At 35.8% G+C, this 10,037-nt stretch overlaps 1 long non-coding RNA gene across 1 annotated transcript; it reads right to left on the reverse strand.

Annotated features, from left to right (window-relative positions):
* Nucleotides 1–1,337: 1,337 nt before the first annotated feature.
* Nucleotides 1,338–3,993, reverse strand: LOC104247648 (uncharacterized). The gene is made up of 2 exons (XR_716276.2): nucleotides 3,710–3,993; nucleotides 1,338–1,822 (listed from the first exon to the last, which is right to left on the reverse strand). It is a non-coding gene; the product is annotated as an uncharacterized lncRNA (long non-coding RNA).
* Nucleotides 3,994–10,037: the final 6,044 nt, after the last annotated feature.

A 10,037-nucleotide genomic window follows, 5' to 3' on the forward strand; every position in this document is an offset into this window, starting at 1 on the left:
AGCAGTCTTATTGGGCAGGTAGAACTTGTTCAAAAACTACCTGACTAATTCCTCCCAAGTGGTGATGAAGTTTATAGGGAGCGAATTGAGCCAAGTCTGAGCATCTCCCATCACTGAGAATGGAAACAACAACAGCCTTATTGCTTCCGGTGTCACATTTGGTTGCCTTTGTGTGATAATCGACAGTAAATTTTTCAGATGCTGCTGATGATCTTCAATGTAAGACCCTGAGAACAGTCCTTTGTTCAGCAATAAATGTAGCATGTTGTTTGTGATTTGAAATGATTCCGCTTGTATCTGAGGGACTGCAATTATGATTGCCAGATTTTCAGCGGTGGGTTGTGTCCAATCATACAAGGCTACTTCTGGCATAAGAGGTGCCACACCCTGATCTTCGGGTCATTCCTATTGATTCTTTTGTCTGGATTGTCTATTACGTTACCCATGTCTAGTTTGATTTGTTCTGTTGAGTTCTGTTGTCGTTTGTCCTTCTTATTTGCCCGATTTAATGCCTTGAAAGCTTTGTTAGGATCCGATAATACTTCAAACAATTCACCATTTCTTGAGGGGTTTCTAGGCATGCACCTATAACACCCAATACTACAAACGTTAGAGATTTAATATAATAAATTTCAAGTCGAGAAAGCTGAATAAACTACGAATTCTAACAATTTTTAGCCGTAATTAATAACATCGTTAATTTTCCAACAACGTCGTCAAAATTTGATCACGCCCAACTATGCCTCCTAAGAGGTCTAGCGGTCGTTGTATGTATAATCCGGTTTACAAGTCCAGAGTCGAATCCCACAAGGAATTAACCTACTAATCACAACCACTAATTTCATAAAAATTCAAGTAATCAACCTTCAGAAATATTGAATAATGAGTTACTTGTTTACTAACTAAAAGCTGTAATTTTGATACAAACAAAGCAAATACTGTAGACAAGATTGGAAAGGTCTAGGGTTACGATTTCTCCTCTCGTCAGAATCTTCCTTGCCACGTCTCATATAAATTCACCTAGATATTCTCTACCGATCGTGAGTACTTTAGGTGTCGTAATTCTCTTCCTAGCAAATACAATAATTTACTAGACGTATTCTTTCGAACTACGCTAGTTGGCACTAGTTAACGCTCATTAAGATCGCACCAAGATTTCATTATTCCTAATCCCACCTTTAAATCCTCTGTATTGATCCCTCATATACGTTATGAGTGATGTTGTTCAACAACTACCTAAATATGTACTCTTTTCTAAGTAATACACACTAAATAGGCACAGTCAATTGAGGGCCCTTCAATCAACCACAATAATCATATAGTTGAACAAGTAGAGAAAAGTAAATGGCAAATTCATATTAAACATAGTGAAAAAGTCATCCTTCAAGAGGTTCCATCAAACCCTAGATGGGAATTTAGCTACTCATAATTGTTTGCATAAATACAAGATTAGAATTCATAACAATGGAAAATTAGGAAGAAAACGTGAAGTTGAATTCTTCTCCTTGCTCCAAGCATGTTCTTGGCTCTCCGAAGTCTTCTCTCCCCTCAAAAAGTGGTTAACTTTCATATTTATATGGTACAAGGTCGAGTTGGGCCGAATTGACTTCTCCTAATTCGGATTGGAAAAGCTGAGTTTTTCTGCTCCAGTCCCGATCCGGCGAAGTGACCCTTACTTCGCTGTCCGAGACTTTTCTGATTTCTTCTGCTTCGGTCCCGGTCTGGCGAAGTGAACCTCGCTTCGCTGTCCGGGACTTTTCTCTTCAACACTTCTTTTATCAATTTTGTCTCCCATTTGATCCTTTTTCGCGTAAGTTTATCCCTACACATAAGAAACACGTAATGAGCATATTTTCATTTCAAAAGCGATGTGAATTCCCGCAACTCACGCACGAAATAACACACAAATACACTCAAAACATGCACTTTTCATCCTTTATCTACAGAGTAATCAATATTTACACAATCAGTGCATTTAAATTTTAAAGGACAGCTGCACTGCAGATAATTCTATTTAGTAAACTTAATTCCAACAGAATGTAAATGGTAACTTAAATCCTTTTTGTAAAGTTATTAACTTGCAGAATATTATAGAGGGAGGAAGCTTTTTGACAACTTCCTAAGTTCAAGCTTGCTATGATCAAGGGCCAGGAATTGCTCATTCCTGTTATCCATAATTCCATATAGCTTTGCGTTGAAATCAATGGGAACAATGCAATATAAAGAGCATCATCGCTATTTACATCCCTTCAACATCAAGTCATCAACTGCAGATCATTAAAACTTGGGGAACATTTTCACGATGTGAAATCTGGTTTTATTACCTTGGTAGGATGCCTATTGGAGTCATTGTATTTGTATTATTGGTTCTAAGAAAAGTATTTTTTTTTTAAATTCTATATAGCGGTTGGGGAAAGGGAAATGGAGGAGGGGCTTGCGAGGTGGGGAATCAAAAAATCCTCGTCAGCAAAGTAAAAATTCAGGTACCCAATCAACCGAGTTACTAAGATTTCCCGGGCACAAAGGTTTCAAATTTAATATAATTGCATTTTCTTGTGGTATGATGCTGCATCAGCATCTGGCTACTAAATGCTCTCTTCGTCCTATTTTATTTGATGTATTTTGGCTGGACATGAAATTTAAAAAATAAATAAATACTTTTGCAATCTAAGGTCTAAAATAAGTTAGAAATATTTTTGTGACTATAAATCATCTCATTACAAAAATAAAAATTTTAAACTTATTTTTTTTCTAAAATAAAATATCGTTATTTTTTAGGACGGATTAAAAAAATATCACATAAAATGAGACATAGAGAATATTACTATATCTATTTGGCTAGCTCTCTAAAGTTGTACTTGTATGGCTTCGCGAGTTGACATGTTCTGCCCTTAGTTGGTGAAATAATTCAATCAACTTCGAAACTTGTGTCAGTTGAGGAGAGATTGCATTCGTTATTGCTTAACCACTTCATTAGAACATAACTACACAAAATAACAAGAGACCCTATGAAATATGAAAAGTAAACGTTGGCAGGCTACAACAATTGTGTCGGTTCCACAAGTCGAATGAAACGTCAAATCTGATTATCTCTGGCAGTAATGTAGAATATTTATAAGTGGTGTTAACCTTTAAAAAATAAATAAATAATAATAACAAGCAATGTTTTTGTTTTATATTGGCCAAATACATAAGCCCTCAAACTTATCTTTTCTTTTTTTCGTCATACATACAGACGTTTGAACTAAGTTTTGTTCTTATTAAACATTTAAACCTATTCAAAGTGTATTTATTGGACACATATTGCTGACATGCCACAATGTGTATGTGATGAGTCTCACATCAATGAACGGGATGAATGATCTCCTTATATGAACTTGGACAATCCTCCCCTCTTGAGCTAACTTTTTGGTGCTGAATTAGGCGCAAATTCCATGCGCGTGAAGCAATTTCTTTCAACAAAAAAAAAAAATGAAGAATTTTTCTCCTTCTTCCTCACATTTTCTCCCAGCGACTCCCCTCCACCCCGCCCCCACCCCATCTTCCACCACCATTCACTTCCTCCTTCTCTTTCTCCACCAACACTGCTACTACCCAAATCGTTAACAAATATGATTATTATAAGGAAAATAATTACTAGAATTAGAATTATAATTTTTTGTTTGTTTTTGAATTTCTGTAATAATTAGGTAAATTGGAGGATGTTTACCTTGGATATAAAAATCAGGAGTACTTAAGCGGCCTGAAAGTCATGAAAAAGAAGGAGACTCCGCGAATAATAGATCCTTGTTGAACTCTTTTGGAAGCTCGTATACGTAAACTCCCCCAGAATCACTCCTCATGAGATTCATTAGCTTATAATGGTGATCATTTTTGGGTTTCAAATCTTGCAAGTTTTGGACTTTTGGGGCTGCGATAATATAATGTTGCCGTGAATCTTTGGGTAAAGACTTTTTTGAGCTTGACAAATTTGGGGAAAGCACTTTCGGGCTGCAGAGACGAAAATTGTAGATGAGAGTAGGGGTGTGCATTCGATTTATCGATTCAATTTTACCCTTATCGATAATTATTTATCGATTATCGATTTGTACATGTGTTTATCGTTATCGTTTCAATAAGGTTTCGATTTATCGATTTTTGGGGCTTATCAATTACACCAATAAGAAAATTTGCGGGATTCTACGGAAAATATATCGCTATAAACACGCCTAATTAATATGGACAAAAAGAAGCAAAAATAAGACGAACACCGTTTATAACATAAAAATTGTTTCAACAAGCACATGCAACGAAACTAAAGTAAGGGGTCAAATGTATTTCACCAACACTCCAACGGTATAAAAAAAATACATCATCACGGCTAATTCTATTTTTCATTAATTTGAACTTCATTCACTTGAGCTTTAAATATGATCATTCCTTAAATGTGGTAGATGAAATAATAGGGTTAGAGACTTAGGCTAAAGAAAAGTGTATTATAGAATAAGGGTAATTTTTTATTTTTTTTAGTATATCTTATCGGTTTATCGATAAACCGATAACCGAAGAGAACAAAATCGAAATCGAAATCGATAACTCGATAAGGAAAATTTCGAAATTGAAATTGAAATCAATAAATCGATAAATTGATAACAAATAATCGATTCGATTTATCGATAAACCGATTCAAATGCACACCCGAACGAGATTTTTTTTCTCTTTCAATTATCAACGTGTCGCAATGTGATTAGCCTATTTTGCCATGTCATAGTGTTTGAAAGTTGCGCAATTATTTTGCGGAAGATTGACCATGAGGTGTTTGATAGACACACTTTGAGTTGGATTTAGGTATTGAATAGGAACAAAGTTTAGTTCAAGGGTCTAAATAAAGGGGGGAAAAGGACAAATTTAAGGGACTATTTATGTATTTGAACCTTTATATTTATCCCTTGTTTGAGGCAAGGTGTATACACCCCTAATCCCTGGTTATTTTGATTATCGTGAATAGTCTCTTTCCTCCGTCAAAATTTGACAACGTAACTTTGCTACTTCAATTCCAATTAATGCGTCCTGTAGAGCAATTCCACTTAATATTCAACTGTAGCCTGTAGGTACAGTCTACATTAGGTATGCATTGATATATTCTATAAAAGAGGATAGCCAAAACTAAGCATGTACTCTTTTAAACTAAGCGTGCACTCTTTTTTTACATCGTAAACGTAAAGTATATGATATTATCTTCTATTCTTTTGGATAATTTACATTCTAAAGTTATAGATCTCCTCTTATCTAAATCAATGAAATTATAAAAGTATATTGTTAGCGTATATAACAAATTTTATAATAATTACTATATAGCAAAATTTGCAAACAAAATAAATATTAGAAAGAAAAAATGACCTTTCACTACTAGAAATTCGGGTTTTAGCGACCACAAAAAGTAACCAACGTTGGTCGCTTATGTCAATATAGCGACCAAAACGCGTCCAAACAGGCTTGGTGGCTATATTGGTGGTCCCTTTACCTTAGCGACCAACTTTGGTCGCTTAGCTAAAATGACCAAATGTTCACTGTAAACAAAATACCGATCAACTTTGGTCGGTATAATATTTTAATAATATAAATTTAGCGACCAACATTGGTCTCTACATTTAAATTACGATATTTTTTAAATTATTATATATCAAAAGCGACCAACATTGGTCGTTAAATTAAAATATATATTATTTTAAAAAATATATATTTAACAATTGGGTTCATAAGCGATCAACTTTGGTCGCTTTTTTTATTTTATATTTTTTTTTTATACATAAGCGACCAACCTTGGTCGCTAATTTTCAGGATATTTTTTTTAATAAAATCTGGGTTAATTAGCGACCAACCTTGGTTTTCAATTTTCAATTTTTAAATTATTTTTTTATATATAAGCGACCAACCTTGGTCGCTAATTGCCAGAATTGTTTTTTTAATAGGTAAGCCACCAACTTTGGTCGCTTTTTTGGGTAATAATTTTGGCATAAAATGCCTGTTTTGGCAGCTACACCACCTGCCTATATACCAAAATCCCTAAATAACAATATAATTCAATTCATAAACTACAATTTCAATACTAAAATCTCCACAATAACCCAACAACACCACCACCACCACCACCACCACCACCACAACAACAACAACACAATTCAAAGAACACATTAAAACCAACAAATTAAAGTTCAATAGAACTAACAAATTAAACTAAGTTAACGCTTATTACACCTAGTTCAAAATCGATTCTATTTGTCTAGTTCAAAGTATATAAAAGTCAAGGAGTGTTTTGTACAACATCATTATCATCACCGTCTGATGAACTTTCATCAACAAGACGGTATACAGAATGGTCTACTTGTCGAGGACGGGAAGAACAATCACGGGGAGGACGAGCACAGGGAGAACGGAAGGAACGCTCACGTTCAAGTCGAGCCTATGGCGATGACTCACGAGACCGGGGAATCGAAAAACCTCCAGAAGCTAGGAGAGATTTGAGCTGCTCTTGCATGCCCTGGTACTGAGCATCTCTAAGCTTTTCTCTTTCCTTGACCGCTTCTAGCTCGGATGTGAGCTTTGTCACAGTCTCCCGCATAGCGGAGAGGCTCTCCCTATCAAGTTGCTCGGCTTGCGATGAAGTCCCTATTCCTTGCATTCCACACTTATAGCGATGTAATTTCTTAGTAGGAAGCCCGTATACCTTCCCCCATTTTGGACCGCCAGCAGCCTCCATCCACATCATTTTAGCATCCTCGTCCGAAGGTTGGATTAGCTCGCCCGACTCATTAGGTGGCTGACTCCATATGAATTCCTCCACGTCAGCTGTGAAGCGACCCTATAAGAAAAATTAAATTGAATTAGTATTTCAAAATTTATATAAAAGTAAATCAAAATACTTAATGAAAAGTGAAAACTTACATGTACAGTCGAGGCTCAGCCCTCGACCCACCTTTCTTGATCCGTTTCTTTCTTCTTTTTACAATATGAGTCTCATTGAATAGCTCATCTTGGTTCATTGGATGCGCCAACTTCTTTTTCTGAAAACTCATAAATTTTAGTTAATAAACAGAATAGATATACTTTGAAAATTAAAATAAATTAAGCAATTACGTACCAATCTTCTTTTTATTGTCCCTAGGCTGATTGCACCTCCATTCTCAGATGTGCGAGCTTTCTTTCCTTTTTCGCTCTTCTCTAAGAACTTTGCGGTAAGCCATTGCCTTTGCAAGTCCTCCCATAAATTTTGAAGAAACCAGTCAGGTTTCTGGTTCAACTTTCTAGCTTTGGAGAAACTATGCGACAACCACTTGCGAGCTTTGTGAAGAAAATTTGCAGCCACTTCCGCGCTATAGCGGTGTTCCCATACACACTTGATCTGTATTTCAAAAGTTAAATATTATATGGAAATATCATAAATATAAATAATTATACTGCTTAAAAGAAAATTTATACCTTAAACTGATTGAAAATTTGCTCCTTCAGCGAGAATAAGAATTCACTCCAAGTCGCATAAGGGCCATTATAAAACTTTCTGGTGGCTTTAGTGATTATCCTCGTAGTAATATTACTCGGGATGAACCTGTAATTTAATAAAAAACATATTAATATCTTAGTACAAACTGTACAAAACAATAAATGTAAAAATAACAAATAACTCTTACCCACTACCCTCAGGGACTATGATGATCCTGCCATATTGATCATAATGCACCTCCTCGTCATCATCAACATCACCGTCCGAAACATGTATATTAGAGGCATGTGCGGAAGGTGTATGGGGGGTCAGAGCTACTACCTCGCAGGCGAAGGCCTGAAATAGATGGAGTCATTGATTAAGATGGTTGTGATCCCTGTGACTGCGACATAGCTTGATGGACCACAAGTGGCTGTGATACTGATGGTTGTGATACTGATGTCTGTGATCTGAGTGGTTGTGACACGGATGGATGTGATCCATGTAGATATGACATGGATGAATACGATCCATGCAATGTAGATGGATGCGATCCATGCAATGTAGATGGCTGCGATCCACGTGGTCGTGAGGTAGTTGGACTGTATGCCAGACGTATAGTCCTATGGCCCTGTGATGAAATACCTGGTGTATGCACGAAGGTGTAGAGCTCGTGATGCTGTGGAAGCTTAGAATATCCCTGGGGTGGAGGATAAGACATAGGCATCTCTGAAGAGGGTGGAAAAGATGCAGTATTATCTTCTACCCTCCTTTTTGCCTTCCTAGCCTTTTCTCGACCACGAGAACCAGTAGAGTCATTGTTACCTCGACCCTTGCCTGGCATCTACATAACATAATACATATTTAGATTGAAACATACAAGAAACTATCTATAAAATTAGAGTTATTACAGATTTAAAGTTTATCGACGTATTGTTCCTCGTCCGAGAATTCTTCTTCCTCACTAGTTTGAGATTCATCAGTTGATTATTCTTCCTCATTTTCTATAATTGTTACTTCATTTATATCAACTTCTTCCAATATGTCTTCAGGATGTTCCAAATCATTTTCTAAAAGTTCGTCCACTATTTGGTGAACACTGGAAATATCGTTTTGATATACAACATCTAACACATTCTCGACTTCCACCGTACCTACAAGTTTAATTTTTATTACAACCCACCATTCGGACTTCCACCGCAATGGATAAGGAGCATAATATAATTGCCTAACATTATGTGTAATTATGAAAGGATCATAGTGATCATACTCCATCGTATGATTAACCTCAATTATGTTGTATTGATTGTGTACTCTTGTACCTCTTGTTGGATTTAGGTCAAACCACTTGCATCTAAAGAGTATCAATTTCTTAAATGGCCAACCTGTATATTCTAGTTCTATTATTTCTTTGAGCACACCATAATAGTCAATATCTCCAACTTGGTTGCCATCACCACCTTGAACCCACACCTCGTTGTTGTTGCTATTTTTATTTTTAGAGCAATCCTCTGTATGAAACTTACAACCATTCACAACGTACTTAGACATTGTTGTGACCTGAAGCCTAGGTCCCTAAGATATATCTTTTAAAAATTGATTTACACTATTATTTGGATCATTTACCTACATATTGTTAAAAAAATTCATAAGTTAGCATAACTTTCAAACATTGTTTACCTACATAGTGTTAGAATATTATAAGGATAAACTTACAAATTATTTGAACCACGTATCAAATCTCATATATACAACATCATAGCCAAATTGACCCACAAAGTGACTGTGACACATCAAATATTTTTAGTAGTTGCATTGAGATGTAGTCACAATAAATTATATATTTTGATAACTACTAAATCAATACTTACTTGAGAAATTGTACAACTTCGGGACAATTTAGAAACACATGAAGTGTAGCTGACTTGTACTCCATATCACTCAAACTTCTCTTTCTAACATCCTTAGAACATCGGCCTGGTTGATTGAATATGGACATAGGCAGATATAATGGATCATTCACACATTCGACCGTGTGCCTATTGGGCATATTCCTAGCACATGGCACATTACTCTCAAAATAATAAGAACAAAAATGAGCAGTTTCCTTTGTAAGATAAGCTTCACATTAGATCCTTCAATCCTATTCCTCTTCTTAACAAATTGTTTGCATTTGACAATTGTCCTACATAATTTCAGGTTAGCCAAGAACATTCAAATAAAATAAAATATTACATCAAACTTATAGTATTACCTCTCAAAGGGATGCATCCATCTGCATTGAACAGGCCCTCCAAGTCCTGCCTCGTGTACAAAGTGGATTGGAAGGTATTCCATCACATCAAAAAAACCACATGGAAATATCTTTTCCATCTTAGTAGAAGTTACGTGAATGTTCTGATCCATCCGGAGTAGGTTTTCTTTACTTAATATGGAAGAACACAAGTTTTTGAAAAACAAACTAATCTTTGTGATGGGTTTCAAGATTCTTCCAGGCAAACCACAAAATGCAATAGGCACTAAGGTCTCTATGAAAACATGACAGTCATGACTTTTCAAATGGCTCAACTTCCCTACC

This window comes from Nicotiana sylvestris, chromosome 3, assembly GCF_000393655.2.
Source record: "Nicotiana sylvestris chromosome 3, ASM39365v2, whole genome shotgun sequence".
Classification (NCBI taxonomy): Eukaryota; Viridiplantae; Streptophyta; class Magnoliopsida; order Solanales; family Solanaceae; genus Nicotiana; species Nicotiana sylvestris.